This window comes from Ranitomeya variabilis, chromosome 7 (assembly GCF_051348905.1).
Source record: "Ranitomeya variabilis isolate aRanVar5 chromosome 7, aRanVar5.hap1, whole genome shotgun sequence".
NCBI lineage: Eukaryota > Metazoa > Chordata > Amphibia > Anura > Dendrobatidae > Ranitomeya > Ranitomeya variabilis.
The window spans coordinates 189,200,008-189,219,325 of NC_135238.1; positions in this window are offsets into that span (position 1 = coordinate 189,200,008).

The window sequence follows — 19,318 nt, forward strand, 5'->3', positions numbered from 1 at the left end:
GAATTGAGATCGGAACCCATGTCGCGTTTGGAGAGCCCCTGACGTGCCTAAACAGTAGAAACCCCCCACAAGTGACCCCATTTTGGAAAGAAGACCCCCGAAGGATCTTATCTAGATGTGTGGTGAGCACTTTTAACCCCCAATTGTTTCACTAAAGTTTAGAATGTAGCGCCGTGAAAATTAAAAAATCATTTTTTCTTTCCACAAAATGATGTTTTAGCCCGCAATTTTTTTTTTCCCCAAGGGTAACAGGAGAAATTGGACCACAAAAGTTATTGTGCAATTTGTCCTGAGTACGTTGATACCCCATACATGGGGGGAAACCACTGTTTGGGCGCACGGCAGAGCTCGGAAGATAAGGAGCGCCGTTTGAAATGCAGATTTAGATGGATTGGTCTGCAGGCATCATGTTGCATTTGCAGAGTCCCTGATGTACCTAAACAGTAGAACCCCCCCACAAGTGACCCCATATTGGAAACTAGACCCCCCAAGGAACTTATCTAGATGTGTTGTGAGAACTTTGAACCAACAAGTGTTTCACTACAGTTTATAACGCGGAGCCGTGAAAATAAAAAATATTTTTTTTCCACGAAAATGATATTTTAGCCCCCACATTTTTTTTTCCCAAGGGAAACAGGAGAAATTGGACCACAAAAGTTGTTGTCCAATTTGAGCTGAGTACGCTGATACCCCATATATGGGGGGGGACCTGTTATGGTCTGGTGATTAAGGAGCGACATGCGACTAGCTCTGAGCAGGTGGTAACTATACTGACCGCAGTTCCTGATCTTAACACAGACACTAGCAGTAGCCGTGGGATGTTCCTGTCACTCCCTGGACACCTCGTCACAGCCGGAGAACTAGCTACCCCTAAAGGTAGAAGCAGGAAAGCTATCTTGCCTCAGAGAAAATCCCCAAAGGATAGGACAGCCCCCCACAAATAATGACTGTGAGAGGAGAAGGAAATGACATACGTAGTATGAAACAAGATTTAGCAAAGGAGGCCACTACTAGCTAGAAAGAATTAGTACAGGACAGAACACTGTGCGGTCAGTAATAAAAACTAGAAAAAGTCCACCGCAGAGAAATGCAAAAATCTCCACACCTGACTAAAGGTGTGGAGGGCAAACTCTGCTGCCCAGAGCTTCCAGCTTAGCTGACTAGATACATACTGATAAGCTGGACAAATGAGCAAAACATAGAAAGTGCAAAACAACAAAGTCCACAACAAGTGAACTGCAAAAAGACAAGCAAGGACTTAGCTTTGCTGAAATGGTCAGAGTGACAGGGAAATCCTCAGAGAGCCATGACTCCAAGCTCAACAATTGACAACTGGCATTGAATTAGGGAAAAGGCCAGACTAATATAGCAGAGCCAGAAAGACGATCAGTGAAAACGGCTGCTGATGCTAAATCCAAGAAGCAGCCATACCACTCAAAACCACAGGAGGGAGCCCAAGAGCAGAACTCACAAAAATGCTACTTATAACCACCGGAGGGAGCCCAAGAGCGGAATACACAACAGGGACCACTGTTTGGGCGCACGGCAGAGCTCGAAAGGGAAGGAGCGCTGTTTGAAATGTAGACTTAGATGGATTGGTCTGCAGGCGTCATGTTGCATTTGCAGAGTCCCTGATGTACCTAAACAGTAGAAACCCCCCACAAGTGACCCCATATTGGAAACTAGACCCCCCAAGGAACTTATCTAGATGTTTTGTGAGAACTTTGAACCAACAAGTGTTTCACTACAGTTTATAACGCAGAGCCGTGAAAATAAAAAATTTTTTTTTTTTCACGAAAATGATTTTTCACGTTTTTATTTTCCCAAGGGCATCAGGAGAAATTGGACCACAAAAGTTGTTATCCAACTTGTCCTAAGAACGTTGATACCCCATATGTTCGGGGGGACCACTGTTTGGGCGCACAGGAGAACTCGGAAGGGAAGGAGCACTGTTTTAGTTTTTCAAAGCAGAATTGGCTGGAATTGAGATCGGACACCATGTCGCGTATGGAAAGCCCCCTGATGTGCCTAAACAGTGGAAACCCCCAATCATAACTGAAACCCTAACCACAGCCCTAACCCTAGCCCTAACCCCGACCTTAACCCCAGCCCTAACCCTAGCCCTAACCCTTTTTTTACTTTTTTACTTTGCCCCAGGGGGGGACATCACAGATCGGTGATCTGACAGTGTGCACAGCACTCTGTCAGATCACCGATCTCACAGACAAGGGCAGAGGCTTGCCGGCGCCTGCTCTCAGCAGCTCTTGCAGGCGCCGGCAAGCCAGGTCAGTAAATGACCCGGAAGGAGTCCCGCAGCCATCTTGGATCCGGGGACTCCTTCCAGGTCACCGGAGCAGCGCGATCTCATCGCGTTGCTCCGGTGGTAGAGCGCAGGGAGCCCCCGTCCCTGCGCGATCCCCCTCTATGCCGCTGTCACTATTGACAGCGGCATCAGAGGGGTTAAATGCCCGTGATCGGCGATAGCGCCGATCGTGGGCATTGCTGCGGGGTGTCAGCTGTCATATACAGCTGACACCCGCACCCGATCACCGCGGCGCTCAGCGTGAGACCGCGGTGATCGGTCCGCCGTACTAGTACTGCGGCTGGCACAAATGCAGTGCCGGCAGCGCAGTACTAGTACGGCGGATGTCACAAAGGGGTTAATATCTGACATTCTTATCCCCCTGCCTTGTTAGCAAATAGTTTCAGACATGCTGTGTATTTACATCACATGGCCAAAGAAATTGGGTGGGAGCCACTGATTTACTATATATCTAACTCCAAGTGACTGTACATTTACTTAAAGTCATAGGAAAGGGTCTAATGCTCAAATGACTTTATACAATTGTTTTCTTTGCATCCACCCAAGAACTGGTTGCAAATTCATGACCACTAGGGGTCTCACTAATCCACTGTCCACAGTCTGCGAGGCGTGGTCCTTCTGGGCAGCAAAAACAGGAACTATGGGAGTGTCCTACACGATCTGATTCTGCAGGGGAAGTGCATGTCTTCAGTGCCATCTCACAGATCTGCGGAGCATCATTTCTCTCTGTACGATATACCTTGATTCAACTTGTCCAAGTGTTTTTGCAGTACCATTATATCTCCATCCATGATTTCTCAAGCACTTTTCCAAAATTGTGTAGTCAAGCTAAGTGAATTCACTATATACCTTTCTGTTATTTCATAAGCAGTTGCGATGATCGGCATCTTCTCTGAAGTACTGATGAAAACAGAATCATTTTACTTCTTTTCAAGAACAGTTTAGTGCTTCTATTGGTTTCTGTTCTATCTTGGCTTGTCCCATGACTTCTATCTCACTAAGGCCAGTCTCACACGTCCAGATAATTCCGGCACTGGAAAAATCGGTACCGGAGTTATCCGTGTCCGTGTGTCCATGAGCTCACGTGGCACATCAGTGTGGCACACGTGCGGCAGCCGTGTGCCGCCCGTGTGCCAACTGGGTACCACACGAACCGTGCAGGAGACAGCGCTACAGTAAGCGCTGTCCCCTGCTTTGGGTGCTGAAGCCGCTATTCATTTCTTCTCTCCAGCAGCGTTCGCTGGAGAGAAAGAATGAAAAATCATTGTTTTTTTATTTTTTTTTTCCGGTTAAAATAAAGTACCCTGTAACCAACCCCCTCCCACCTACTGTGCGCCCGCCCGCTGGAAATAAAATACTCACCCAGCTCCCTCGATGCGTCCTTTCAGCGCCGCAGCTTGTCCTGTATGAGCGGTCACATAGTGCTGCTCATTACAGTGATGAATATGCGGCTCCACCTCCCATAGGGACACACAGATGGCATACGGACAGCATCCGTGTGCGGTACGTGTTTTACACGGACCCATTGACTTTAATGATGTGTGATACGTGCGCTCCCACGAACACTGACATGTCTCCGTGTTTTTCAAACGGACACACGGTCCGTGAAAACACACTGACATGTGCAGAGACACATTGATTTTAATGTGTCTACGTGAGTCAGTGTCTCCGGTACGTGAGAAAGCTGTCACCACACGTACCGGAGCCACTGACGTGTGAAACCGGCCTAATGATACAAGGAGTTTTCCATTCTCTACCAATGATGTAGCAGCATGTCTCCCCAGTGTCAGACTGGGGTGTTTAGAGCCCAATAGACGAATGCGAAGGGTCACCCCACAGCTGCAAGAAAAGATTTTTTTTTTGATCTTATGCTCAAGGACCAAGTGTTCTACCATTCAGTACATGTGCAAAACAGGACCCTAATGTACATGCTCCAAGTTAAAAATTAGGTGTCCATCAAGCAATTAAAACCCTTTTTTAACAACTTCCACTGCCAATAATAATAATAATAATAATCTTTATTTATATAGCGCCAACATATTCCGCAGAGCTTTACAGTTTAACAGTTTCAAACACAGCAGTCATAGGTAACAACGTTAACAATACAGTAATAAAGCACAATAAGACGACCCTGCTCGTGAGAGCTTACAATCTACAATGAGGTGGGGAGATACAACGTACAGAAGCTTATTTACAATGATGGTCCAGCCATCTTCAGGGGGTGGGGGGTAGATGGAGATAGTGAATGGGCTACACACACACACAAACATAAAATGAGTTTGATTAGGGAACGTGACAGGCCGCTCTGAACAAATTTGTTTTGAGCGAGCGCTTAAAACTATGCAAGTTGTGGCTGGTCCTAATATCTTGGGGTAGAGCATTCCAGAGGATTGGCGCAGCACGGGAGAAGTCTTGGAGTCGGAAGTGGGAGGTACGGATTAGTGCAGAGGTTAGTCGAAAGTCATTTTGCAGAGCGCAGCGGTCGGTTAGGCCGATAATGGCAGGGAGTGCTGCTGTGTGCTGGAAAAAATCAAGGTAAAGTTTATTGTTACTGTTGTACAAATATGTATAAACCTAGATTTGCTATTTCTTTTAAAGTCTTTGCATACCCTTTCCACCTTTTTCATAACTCATCACAGTTTTCTCCTGTTAATTGTAATGTAGGCCAGCCTCTTGTCTCCGTACATTTCATAATACACTGTTGGGGGAACATTTATCAGGACCGTCATGTCATATGACGGTCTTGATATCTCCCTTGCAGGTGCAGGATGTCCCATAGGGTCACATGACTGATATTTTTGGTTCATGTTTTGGCAGTGTAGTGCGCAAGCTTCCTCCCTCCTTATTTTCTTCCTGACTTCTCGATGTATACATCCTGAATGCGCCCACTGGCATGAGGTACTGCACTATGTGTGTCTTACAACACAATGAGTGTTATAAAGAGTAAAAATACGCGTGGAAAATAAAATTGAGTTGAAAATATTGTTTGCATGCAGTTTCAGATCTATCCAATATATTTTTTTGCTGTGTTACACAAAAGCATTCCACCTCAAGCCACAAATATTAATTACTTTTAATAACATATTGTAAAGTAATATCTTATAAAATTAAAAAATGTATGTCTGTCTATCACCCTACCTGTTCCCTCTGTTCTGCTAATGACCTAAGGCCGACGTCACACTGGCATATTGCATCGGATGCGAGAGCACAGTCCTCTGCACAGTCAAAACACATGACCCAGTGTTATTGGGTTTTAGTAACGTCAGCTGATCCCCAGCTGTGTATGCGGCAATGTGTCCTGCAACCGCCACGCTGACACAACAACTGAAATTTAAGGGAACCTGTCCCCCCCCAAGCGTTTGTTACTGAAAGAGCCACCTTGTGCAGCAGTAATGCTGCACAAGGTACAGGTAGCTCTTTTAGTTTTGCTCCTTGCTCATGCTGAACTTAACACTTATACAATGTGTCCCCTGATGCCGTAAAACTGTCCCGGAGGTGGGACTTTCCTTCGTAACGGGACTTTCCCAGCCGTCATCCCTACCCCCTTGGCGCCGTGCGCCACCTCCTTAGCGTTGTTTGAATCTGTCTAGTAGCCTGTGCTGTTTTGTTCAACCTTGGCCATGCGCAGTCTGCGCTGCCCGTCTTCTGACATCATTTGGTGTCAGGCAGACTGGGCCTGTGAGGCCGCGCTGTTATGACCCCAATGGCGAGGGTCTCAGAGAAATATGTAAGTCTGCAAAGTACAAAATTCCAGCTCATAGGGCAGTGGTAACTGGGTTGACCATATATCTACTCCTAACGCCAACACTAGAAGTAGCCGGGGAACATGCCTACGTTGATCGCTATATGTCTCGCGCCAGCCGGAGGACTAACTACCCCTAGAAGAGGAAAACAAAGACCTCTCTTGCCTCTAGAGAAAGGACCCCAAAAGTAGGATACAAGCCCCCCACAAATAATAACGGTGAGGTAAGGGGAAATGACAAACACAGAAATGAACTAGGTTTAGCAAAGAGAGGCCCACTTACTAATAGCAGAAAGTAGTAAGATAACTTATATGGTCAACAAAAACCCTATCAAACATCCACGCTGGAAATTCAAGAACCCCCGAACCGTCTAACGGCCCGGGGGGAGAACACCAGCTCCCTAGAGCTTCCAGCAAGGTCAGGATACTGATTAAGTACAAGCTGGACAAAAATGCAAACAAAAAAAACAAATAGCAAAAAGCAAAAAGCAGACTTAGCTTAATTTAGCAGGAACCAGGATCAGTAGACCAGAGCACAGCAGATTAGCTCTGATTACAACGTTGCCAGGCATTGAACTGAAGGTCCAGGGAGCTTATATAGCAACACCCCTGAGCTAACGACCCAGGTGAACATACAAGGGATAACAGACATACCCAGAGTCAAATCACTAGTAGCCACTAGAGGGAGCCTAAAAACAAATTCACAACAGTACCCCCTCCTTAGTGAGGGGTCACCGAACCCTCACCAAGACCACCAGGGCGATCAGGATGAGCGGCGTGAAAGGCACGAACTAAATCGGCCGCATGCACATCAGAGGCGACCACCCAGGAATTATCCTCCTGACCATAGCCCTTCCACTTGACCAGGTACTGAAGCCTCCGCCTGGAGCGACGAGAATCTAAGATTTTCTCCACCACATACTCCAACTCGCCCTCAACCAACACCGGAGCAGGAGGCTCAGCAGAAGGAACCACAGGCACAACGTACCGCCGCAATAAGGACCTATGAAACACGTTGTGAATGGCAAACGACAACGGAAGATCCAGGCGAAAGGATACCGGATTCAGGATTTCCAATATCTTGTAAGGACCAATGAAGCGAGGCTTAAACTTGGGAGAGGAGACCTTCATAGGAACAAAGCGAGAAGAAAGCCACACCAAATCCCCAACACGAAGTCGGGGACCCACACCGCGGCGGCGGTTGGCAAAACGCTGAGCCTTCTCCTGTGACAACTTCAAGTTGTCCACCACATGATTCCAGATCTGCTGCAACCTATCCACCACAGAATCCACCCCAGGACAGTCAGAAGACTCCACATGTCTCGAGGAAAAACGAGGATGGAAACCAGAGTTGCAGAAAAATGGCGAAACCAAGGTGGCGGAACTAGCCCGATTATTAAGGGCAAATTCAGCCAACGGCAAGAAGGCCACCCAATCATCCTGATCAGCAGAGACAAAACACCTCAAATAAGCCTCCAGAGTCTGATTAGTTCGCTCCGTTTGTCCATTAGTCTGTGGATGAAAAGCGGACGAAAACGACAAATCAATGCCCATCCTACCACAAAAGGATCGCCAGAATCTGGACACAAACTGGGATCCTCTGTCTGACACAATATTCTCAGGAATGCCGTGTAAACGAACCACGTTCTGGAAAAACACAGGAACCAGATCGGAAGAGGAAGGCAGCTTAGGCAAAGGGACCAAATGGACCATCTTGGAAAAACGATCACATATAACCCAGATGACAGACATGCCCTGAGACACCGGAAGATCAGAAATGAAATCCATTGAGATGTGGGTCCAAGGTCTCTTCGGGACAGGCAAGGGCAAGAGCAACCCGCTGGCACGAGAACAGCAAGGCTTAGCTCGAGCACAAGTTCCACAGGACTGCACAAATGACCGCACATCCCTAGACAAGGAAGGCCACCAAAAGGACCTGGCCACCAGATCTCTGGTGCCAAAAATTCCCGGGTGCCCTGCCAACACCGAGGAATGCACCTCGGAAATGACTCTGCTGGTCCACTTATCAGGCACAAACAGTCTATCAGGTGGACAAGAGTCAGGCCTATCAGCCTGAAATCTCTGCAACACTCGTCGCAGATCCGGAGAAATAGCGGACAAGATAACTCCCTCCTTAAAGATACCAACAGGTTCAGCGACTCCAGGAGCATCAGGCACAAAGCTCCTAGAAAGAGCATCGGCCTTCACGTTCTTTGAACCTGGTAAATATGAGACCACAAAGTCAAAACGGGAGAAAAACAATGACCAGCGGGCCTGTCTAGGATTCAGGCGTTTAGCAGACTCGAGATACATCAGATTTTTGTGATCAGTCAAGACCACCACACGATGCTTAGCACCCTCGAGCCAATGACGCCACTCCTCAAATGCCCACTTCATGGCCAACAACTCCCGATTGCCCACATCATAATTTCGCTCTGCCGGCGAAAACTTCCTAGAGAAAAAGGCACAAGGTCTCATAGTAGAGCAACCAGGACCTCTCTGTGACAACACGGCCCCTGCCCCAATCTCCGAAGCATCCACCTCAACCTGAAAGGGAAGTGAGACGTCAGGCTGGCACAAAACAGGCGCCGAAGTAAACCGGCGCTTCAACTCCTGGAAAGCCTCCACGGCAGCAGGAGCCCAGTTAGCTACATCAGAGCCTTTCCTGGTCATATCCGTCAAAGGTTTAACAACGCTAGAAAAATTAGCGATAAAACGACGGTAGAAGTTAGCAAAACCCAAGAACTTCTGCAGACTCTTAACTGACGAGGGTTGAGTCCAATCATGAATAGCTCGGACCTTGACTGGGTCCATCTCCACAGCAGAAGGGGAAAAAATGAACCCTAAAAAAGGAACCTTCTGTACACCAAAGAGACACTTTGAGCCTTTAACAAACAAAGAATTTTCACGCAAAATCTTAAGGACCATCCTGACCTGCTCCACATGCGAGTCCCAATCATCAGAAAAAACCAGAATATCATCCAGATAAACGATCAAAAATGTATCCAGGTATTTCCGGAAAATGTCATGCATAAAGGACTGAAAAACTGAAGGCGCATTAGAAAGCCCAAAAGGCATCACCAAGTACTCAAAATGACCTTCGGGCGTATTGAATGCGGTTTTCCATTCATCACCTTGCTTAATGCGCACAAGGTTGTACGCACCACGAAGGTCTATCTTGGTGAACCACTTGGCACCTTTAATCCGGGCAAACAAGTCTGACAACAGTGGCAAAGGATACTGAAATTTGACAGTGATCTTATTTAAAAGCCGATAGTCAATACAAGGCCTCAAAGATCCGTCCTTTTTGGCCACAAAAAAGAATCCCGCACCAAGAGGGGAAGAAGAAGGACGGATATGCCCCTTCTCCAGAGACTCCTTAATATATGAACGCATAGCGGTATGTTCAGGTACCGACAGATTAAACAGTCTTCCCTTAGGAAACTTACTGCCTGGAATCAAATCTATTGCACAGTCACATTCCCTATGAGGAGGCATTGCACTGGACCTGGACTCGCTGAAGACATCCTGATAATCAGACAAATACTCCGGAACTTCCGAAGGCGTAGAAGAAGCAATAGACACGGGTAGGGAATCCCCATGAATCCCACGGCAACCCCAACTTGACACTGACATTGCCTTCCAGTCCAAGACTGGATTATGGGTCTGTAACCATGGCAACCCCAAAACAACTAAATCGTGCATTTTATGCAAAACAAGAAAACGTATCACCTCCCGATGTTCAGGAGTCATGCACATGGTGACCTGTGTCCAAAACTGCGGTTTATTTTCTGCCAACGGAGTAGCATCAATACCCCTGAGAGGGATAGGATTTTCTAATGGCTCAAGAACAAAACCACAGCGCTTGGCAAATGACAGATCCATAAGGCTCAGGGCAGCACCTGAATCCACAAACGCCATGACAGGATAGGACGATAGTGAACAAATCAAAGTTACAGATAGGATAAATTTAGGTTGCAAATTACCAATAGAGACAGGACTAACAACCTTGGTAAGACGTTTAGAGCATGCTGAGATAACATGTGTAGAATCACCACAGTAGTAACACAAGCCATTCTGGCGTCTATGAATTTTCCGCTCATTTCTAGTCAGGATTCTGTCACATTGCATTAAATCAGGTGCCTGTCCAGACAATACCATGAGGGGATTTGCGGTTTTGCGCTCCCGCAACCGCCGGTCTATTTGAATGGCCAGGGCCATGGAATCATTCAGACCTGTGGGAATGGGAAAACCCACCATAACATTCTTAATGTTTTCAGAAAGGCCGTTTCTAAAATTTGCAGCCAGTGCACACTCGTTCCACTGGGTCAGCACGGACCATTTCCGAAATTTTTGACAATACACTTCAGCCTCGTCCTGGCCCTGAGACATAGCCAGCAAGGTTTTTTCTGCCTGAATCTCAAGATTGGGTTCCTCATAAAGCAAACCCAGTGCCAGAAAAAACGCATCAATATCAGCCAATGCAGGATCTCCTGGCGCCAGCGAGAAGGCCCAATCCTGAGGGTCGCCCCGTAAAAAATAAATAACAATTTTTACTTGCTGAGCGGAGTCTCCAGATGAACAGGGTTTCAGGGAAAAAAACAATTTACAATTATTCCTGAAATTTCTAAATTTAAATCGGTCTCCGGAAAACAGTTCAGGAATCGGTATCTTAGGTTCTGACATAGGATGTCTGGTAACATAATCTTGTATGCCCTGCACCCGAGCAGCGAGCTGGTCCACACTTGTAATCAAGGTCTGGACATTCATGTCTGCAGCAAACTTAAGCCACTCAGATGTAAAGGGGAAAAGAAAAAAAAAAAATGAGAAAGAGGAAAAAAAACTCAGAATTTTTCTTTCTTATAATCCCGCTTCTGCAATGCATTAAACATTTAATACTGGCCTGGCAAACTGTTATGACCCCAATGGCGAGGGTCTCAGAGAAATATGTAAGTCTGCAAAGTACAAAATTCCAGCTCATAGGGCAGTGGTAACTGGGTTGACCATATATCTACTCCTAACGCCAACACTAGAAGTAGCCGGGGAACATGCCTACGTTGATCGCTATATGTCTCGCGCCAGCCGGAGGACTAACTACCCCTAGAAGAGGAAAACAAAGACCTCTCTTGCCTCTAGAGAAAGGACCCCAAAAGTAGGATACAAGCCCCCCACAAATAATAACGGTGAGGTAAGGGGAAATGACAAACACAGAAATGAACTAGGTTTAGCAAAGAGAGGCCCACTTACTAATAGCAGAAAGTAGTAAGATAACTTATATGGTCAACAAAAACCCTATCAAACATCCACGCTGGAAATTCAAGAACCCCCGAACCGTCTAACGGCCCGGGGGGAGAACACCAGCTCCCTAGAGCTTCCAGCAAGGTCAGGATACTGATTAAGTACAAGCTGGACAAAAATGCAAACAAAAAAAACATAGCAAAAAGCAAAAAGCAGACTTAGCTTAATTTAGCAGGAACCAGGATCAGTAGACCAGAGCACAGCAGATTAGCTCTGATTACAACGTTGCCAGGCATTGAACTGAAGGTCCAGGGAGCTTATATAGCAACACCCCTGAGCTAACGACCCAGGTGAACATACAAGGGATAACAGACATACCCAGAGTCAAATCACTAGTAGCCACTAGAGGGAGCCTAAAAACAAATTCACAACACCGCGCTGCCCGAGATCCCTCCTCGCAGTCTCTTCTGATTTAATCATACTGCGGGCCTGGGATCCATGGGCATGCGCAGTGCATATCTTCACCTCAGGCTCTCACTCATCTCCCTCCGCCTTCTTCAGACTGGGCCACTGCCGTGACGCGCGGTGCATATATTCGCCTCTCACTCATCTCCTTCCGCCTTCTTCAGACTGTGCGGCTTCACGGCCGTGGCATGTGATTAGGGATCAGCTACCGCCGCACAGTCTAAAGCAGGCGAAAGGACGTGAGTGAGAGGCGAACATATTTACTGCGCAAGGCCATGAATCCCAGCCCCACAGTGTGAATAAATCACAAGACACTGCGGGGCTGGGATTCATGGGCAGCGCGACCGCACAGGCTGACATCAAATGATGTCAGAAGACAGGCAGCGCTAACAGCGCATGGCCAAGGGATAACATAACAGCGCAGACTCCGGTACACAAAAAAGCAGCGCTCAGGAGGCTGCGCCCAGCGCCGAGGGGGTATTTTTAACAGCTGTGCTGCGTGTCATTAAGAAGGAAAGTCCCGCCTCCATGACGGTTTCACGGTATGAGTGGCACAATTTTAAAAGTGTTTCGTTCAGCGTGTGCAAGGAGCATAATTAAAAGAGCAACCTTTTCCTTGTGCAGCATTACTGTTGCACAAGCTGGCTCTTCTAGTTACTAAAGCCTGGGGGTTTAAAGGTTCACTTTCAATTTGCTCCAATTAGGCCTCAGCCTATACTCTGCTCCTCCTGCTGACCCTGGGCTCCAACACCGCTAGTTGCTGCCTGGAAGTGCTGAGAAAAACAATTGCTCCTGTGTTAGTGGGGTTCAGTAACGTCAGCTGCTCCCCTGCTGTGTAACCGACAATGTGTCCTGCGACCGCCATGCTGACACTCCATCAGATATTAAAGTGCCTCCAGTGCAGGCTTCGGCCTGCACTCTGCTCCTCCTGCTGACCCTGGGCTCCAACACCGCTAGGGGCTGTAGGATGACAATCTTGAATAGGCCCCCGTCCTGGTTCCAGTACTGTCAGCTGGTTCCAGGCAGAGCCTTTGGCTTAGGTGCCTCCTTCTGGGTATCCGAGTTCCACCAACGTCAGGTGGTCCTTGGTAGTGCTTTCTGGCACGGGTACATCCTGCTTACTAACCGGGTTCCAGTAACGTCAGCTGGTCCTCGGTAGTTCCATTGGCTCTTGGACCTTTGGGTAGCCATCCGGGTTCCAGTTCCATCAGCTGGTTCTCGGCATTTTCTCAGCCTTCATGTACCTTCTGCTACATTTCCAAGTTCAAGACCCTAAAGACGACGACCCTGAAGACCACCCCTAAGATGACAAGGACACCAGAGACAACAACCCCTGAGATGACGACCCTGGAGACGACGACCCTGAAGACCACCCCGATGGCAACGACGACCCCGGAGACGACGACCCTGGAGACGACGACACGGAAGACCGAGAAGCAGAAGAACAAGACGCTGCAGAACAAAGAGCAGAAGAACATTAAGCATAAGACTAAACATCAGAGCAAAAGATATTATCTAAATTATAAGCAGAAGAAGACTAAGCAGTGTATGGGGGTGAGTCCGTTCCTCCTCGTGGTGCCCCTGGATAAAGCCTGATGCTGCAGGCCTAACTGAACGCAGACAAATGTAACTCTTTTGTGACAGGCAGAACGGAAGGTGTAATCTTCAAACTTTTATAGACAACAACTACAGGAATGCCTGTCACAAATAAGAATATGATGAAGAAGTAGAATATGAAGAAGAATAATAGTTTAATAAAAAGAATATGAAGAATGTAACAAAAAAAATAATAGGTAGAAGATGAAGAAGAAGATGAATAAGGTGAAGAAGAAGTTGATGTCAAAGATGCTGCTGAGGATGATGAAGAAGAAAGTGTGGGAGAAGTAAAAAAGAAGGTGAAGGGCATGGAAGTAGTGAAAGATCAATATCTGACAAATTAAAAAAAATCTTAACATGGTCAATATCTTTGTAACTCCGAACGTCTTAAATTTTTTTTTTAAATTCCTGCTATTCTATTTGATTGGGCTAAACCTCTGTGCCTTTAATGTCTCCGCCACCTCCCCCAATACATCCTACATTATTCTTAGCTGTTTTCCTTCATGTAGAATGAACCTACAAGGAAAGAAAGGGTTTATTTTAATTCCGATATTTTGGTCCCATTGACTTGCATTGGTATCGGGTATCGGTATCGGCGATATCCGATATTTTTTGATTATCGGCCGATCCAATCCGATACTGATACTTTCCGATATCGGAAGGTATCGCTCAACACTAATTGCGACGTATTGCCACACGTCGCAACCGTCGTGCGACGGTTGCGTCGTGTTTTGGGGACCGCCGCAACAAAAAAATGTTACATGTAACATTTTTTTGTGCATCTAGTCCGCCATTTCCAACCGCGCATGCGCGGCCGAAACGCCGTGCCCTCCTCCCCGGACCTTGCAATGGGCCAGCGGAAGCGTCGTAAGACTGCTTCCGCTGCCACGTCGGGCATTTTTTTCACAGTATGCGTCGGTACGTCGGGCCTACGCAGTGCGACGACCCTGTACCGACGCTAGTGTGAAAGCAGCCTAATGCAACTGTTGCTGTATTGCAGGGTAGTCTGTAACCATGGAAATGAGAAGTGTATACTGCAATAGAAAGATGAGTCAACCCAACAAAGGAGGCAATGTGGACAATTACAAAATACTAGTAAGTGCCATAGATTTACTTTCTGTACACAGTCAATATCATTTATTAATGTGAAGCAGCCCGTTTAAGAAGCAAAAAAGGGACAAAGGAAGTTTGAGAAAAAAAGGGGAAAATAACAAAAGTTTATATTTTTGGTTTATCGCTTTCCACTCCCGCCATTCTCGCAGCCATAGCTTTATATATTCATATAGTTTTATGACCAGCTTATCTTTTTGCAGGACAATTTGTAAGTTCTAATGGCTGCACTTAATATTAGGTTCAAGTGGAAAGCAGAAAAAAAACAAAATGGGGTGCAATTTGAAAATTCAATTTTGTCACAATTTTATGGCTTTTATTTTAATGCCGTTCCCCACGTGCTCTGAGGAACCTGTCAGCAGGATTGTGTTCAGCAAACTACACACAGTGTCAGGTCGGCGCCGTTATACTGATTACAGTGAGACCTGGTGCTGAAATCCGTCTTGTGGTTGTTGTTTAATCTTTATTTTCAGTATTGAGTTAATGATATGCTTGTGCTTCGGGGCGGCCTGTGGGGGTCTTCATGTGATGCTCTGATTAGCTATTCATAATGCAAAATGCTGACAGGTCACTGATCCCTCACTGACCCGCCCCCTAGTTTCCATAATGAATACAATCACATAGTGAATAAAAAAAAGAAACGCTTTTGCAGGCAGATGCCAGCCTTGGCCCCTGCACTGCAGCATAATCGCATGGTTACTGTGCACTTAATCCCTTTTGCAGATTTCCTTGAGCAAAAATAAAATATCAATTTTGTCAGTGGCACTTGGGGCACCTGTGCAATAGCAGCTATCGGTTTGTATAGAGATCCGATAGCTGCAACTGCGCATGCGCCAGCGTCACCATCTTACTAGAGAAGATTTTAAAAATCCTCATCAAATATGGCGCCGCTCGCGCTTGCGCAGTAGCAGCTGTCGGGGATCGCCAAGGGATCAGTGACCTGTCAGCAGTCTGCATTATGAATACCTAATCAGAGCACCACATACATGAACCCCGTGTTAGGACTCGAGCATATCAGCACCACAAAACTGAGAATAAAGATTAAGAAACAACAAGATAGATTTCATCACCAGGTATCATTGTAATCAGTATGACGCCGCCGACCTGACACTGTGTGTCGGTTACTGTGCACAATCCTGCCGACAGGTTCCCTTTGACGTCCTTCTCCAGGTCAGTATGACTACAGCAGCACAACAATAAGTAGAGCTTTACTTGTGTTTACTAGAAAAAACTAAACGTGGGAACATTTTTATTCTGCTTGTTTCATTGCCATATTCTAATATATTTTTTTTATATTTCCGGATCTGTGTGAGAGCTCATTTTTTGGTGTCACAGCCTTTACTTTTTAATTATATGATTATATAGTGTGTATCACTTTTTGAATAATTTTGATTGGATATTTTCACAGATGTGACGTCACTAACCAAAAGGAGAATCAGCCATTTAGATTTCTTTTCTATTATGCTGTTTGCCGTATGGAATCCAAAAATATATTGTAATAGTGCAGGCAACTTCAGATGGTAGAACACTTGGTCCTTGAGCATAAGAGCAAAAAGAAAATCTTTTCTTGCAGCTGTGAGGTGACCCTTCGCATTCGTCTATTGGGCTCTAAACACCCCGGTCTGACACTGGGGAGACATGCTGCTACATCATTGGGAGAGAATGGAAAACCCCTTGTAGCATTAGTGAGATGGAAGTCATGGGACAAGCCAAGTTAGAACAGAAATCAAGAGAAGCACTAACCTGTTCTTGAAAAGAAGTAAAATGATTGTGTTTTCATCAGTACTTCAGAGAAGATGCCGATCATCGCAACTGCTTATGAAATAACAGAAAGGTAGATAGTGAATTCACTTAGCTTGACTACACAATTTTGGAAAAGTGCTTGAGAAATCATGGAAGGAGATATAATGGTACTGCAAAAACACTTGGCCAAGTTGAATCAAGGTATAACTTACAGAGAGAAATGATGCTCCGCAGATCTGTGAGATGGCACTGAAGACATGCACATCCCCGGCGAAAAAAAACGGATCCGGCGGAAAAAAACGGATCCGGCGGGAAAAAAACGGATCCGGCACAAAAAAAACCAGATCAGCAGGAAAAAACGGATCCGTCGGAAAAAACACGGATCTGGCTTGTCAAAAAAACAGATCCAGCGCAAAAAAAACCCCGATTGGCGGGAACAAAACGGATTCGGCAAAAAGAAAAAACGGATCGGCGGAAAAAAACGGATCTGGCGGAAAAAAACGGATCTGGCGTAAAAAAAACGGATTAGGTGGAAAAAAAGGATCGGCGAAAAAAAACGGATTAGGTAAAAAAAAACGGATCGGCGAAAAAAAAACGGATCTGGCTTGTAAAAAAATGGATCCGGCGCAAAAAAACCCCGATCGGCGGGAACAAAACGGATTCGGCAAAAAAAAAAACGGATCGGCGTAAAAAAAAAAACGGATCCGGCACAAAAAAAACGGATTGGCGGGATAAAAACAAAGTCGGCAAAAAAAACGGATCAGAAAAATAAAACGGATCCGGCGGAAAAAAAACGGATCTGGCTTGTAATAAAATGGATCCGGGGCAAAAAAAAACCGATCGGCGGAAAAACACGGATCCGGCGAAAAAAAAACGGATCTGGGGTAAAAAAAACCCGGATCCGGCGCAAAAACAAACCGATTGGCGGAAAAAAACGGATTCGGCAAAAAAACACAGATCGGCGGAAAAGAACGGATCCGGCGGAAAAACAAACAGATTGGCGGAAAAAAAAACGGATTCGGCAAAAAAAAACGGATCTGCGGAAAAAAAACGAATCCGGCGGAAAAAAAACCCGGATCCGGCGGAAAAACGGATCGGCGGAAAAATACGGATCCGGCGAAAAAAAACGGATCTGGTGTAAAAAAACGGATCCGGCGTAAAAACAAACCGATTGGCGGAAAAAAACAGATTCGGCAAAAAAACACGGATCGGCGGAAAAAATACGGATCCAGCGGAAAAACAAACAGATTGGCGGGAAAAAAAACGGATTTGGCAAAAAAAACCCGGATCTGCGGAAAAAAAATGAATCCGGCGGAAAAAAAAAACGGATCCGGCGGAAAAACGGATCGGCGGAAAAAACGGATCCGGCAGAAAGATAAAACCAATCCGGCGGAAAAAAAAAAGGATCCGGCCGACAAAAAATGGATCCTGCGTCTAGAGACTACAGCCGTCGGCCTTACCATTGCACCACAAGGTCAAGTGATCCCAGGTACTAATTTTTGCTAATTTTACTAATTTCCTGTATCAGAGTCAAGTATCAGACTCCGGTATCAGACAGAGTATTTCTGAGGTTTGACTTTCATTTGTGACTTTGATATGTGAAAGTCAGGTATCAGAATCAAGTATCAGACTCCGGTGTCAGAGTATTTCTGAGGTTATTTCTGATGTTACTGTGATTTGTGACCATGTTGCAGCGGTATACTGACTTATGTTACTGACTTTATGGCAGGTTCATCCTGCAGACACTAGATGGCGCTGTGGCTCCCGATGACGTCACGGCTCCTTGCAGCCTCTAGTCAGTAATAGCAGCACTAGACAATCGCCGGGCGCGGTGGCGTGCGCCTGTAATCCTAGTTACCAGGGAGGCTGAGTGCTGGAGCGCTTGAGTCCAGGTGTTCTGGGCTGCCCTGTGCTATGCCGATTGGGGTGTCAACATCAGGTCGGTATTTGTGACCCTGGGGGACCTCAGAACTAACCAGTGGTCCTGAAGTGGGAGGAGGCCGGACGCGGCCCAGGAGACCCCATGCCGATCAGCGGTGCGGATCGCCCCGTCCATAGCCCTCGTTGTAGAGTCTACAATGGGGAGCAGGCTGGACAACACAGCGTGACAACCACTTTTTATACACACAGAAAATATTCATTTTAGATCGGGAAATCATTATTAATGTAGAAAAGGATCCAATTTCTTAAAATTGTGATGTTTATTAGAAAATTCAATGCAAACATTCAAGACTGTCTATGTAAATACTATGCATTGAACTTTGTACTTAGTTTTCTAATAAACATCGACATTTTAAGACGCTGAATTGTTTCTACATTTGATCCCTTGGCTCCGTGCTACAATGCCCCTAGAGTCGGAGCTGTTTTTTCTTTTTTCACCAGATCATTATTAACCCTCAGTCACATCTGCAATAATTATTATTCGGTTGCTGCTTTGAAGGTAAAAATAATGAACTATGCAAAATATGAAAATGTAAATATATATATATATATATATATATTCCTCCTGTACTTTCTCACTATCTCCCCAGATTCTGATATTACGTCTCCTTATCTCTCTGTGATGCCGTTACACTGAGCGCTACTGACACCTACTGGCGAAACCAATAAAATGCTTCCATCTGTTGTGCAGTACTAGGTGTTACCAGCAGAGGCCACTCCAGCTCTAAACCTTCAGGACGAAACATGAATCACCTGCAAATATCACATTATAATGAGGTTACGCTGAAGGCCTCATGAGAAAATGACCTATTGTTTATATCAGGTTTTTTTTCTTCAATGTATTTTTTTCCATATAACAATCTGTATTAAAAATATAGTAGTAATATAATATATCAAAAATTATTAACACAAATAAATATATTAAAAAAATTACCAATAATAAGTATAAAATAAACAGACCACAAATCAACCCCCTAAAAACACAAGAAGATCCTAAGGGTGCGTGTCCACGTTCAGGATGGCCGGCGCTTTGGACGGAGCGGAAAACTCGCTCTGCCCTAAGCCCCGCCCCCTTCTGGAGACACGATGATGCCGGATGTGTTCATTGCACACATCCAAAAAAAAAAAAAAAAAAAAAAAAAAAAGAAAGCAGCAAAGGC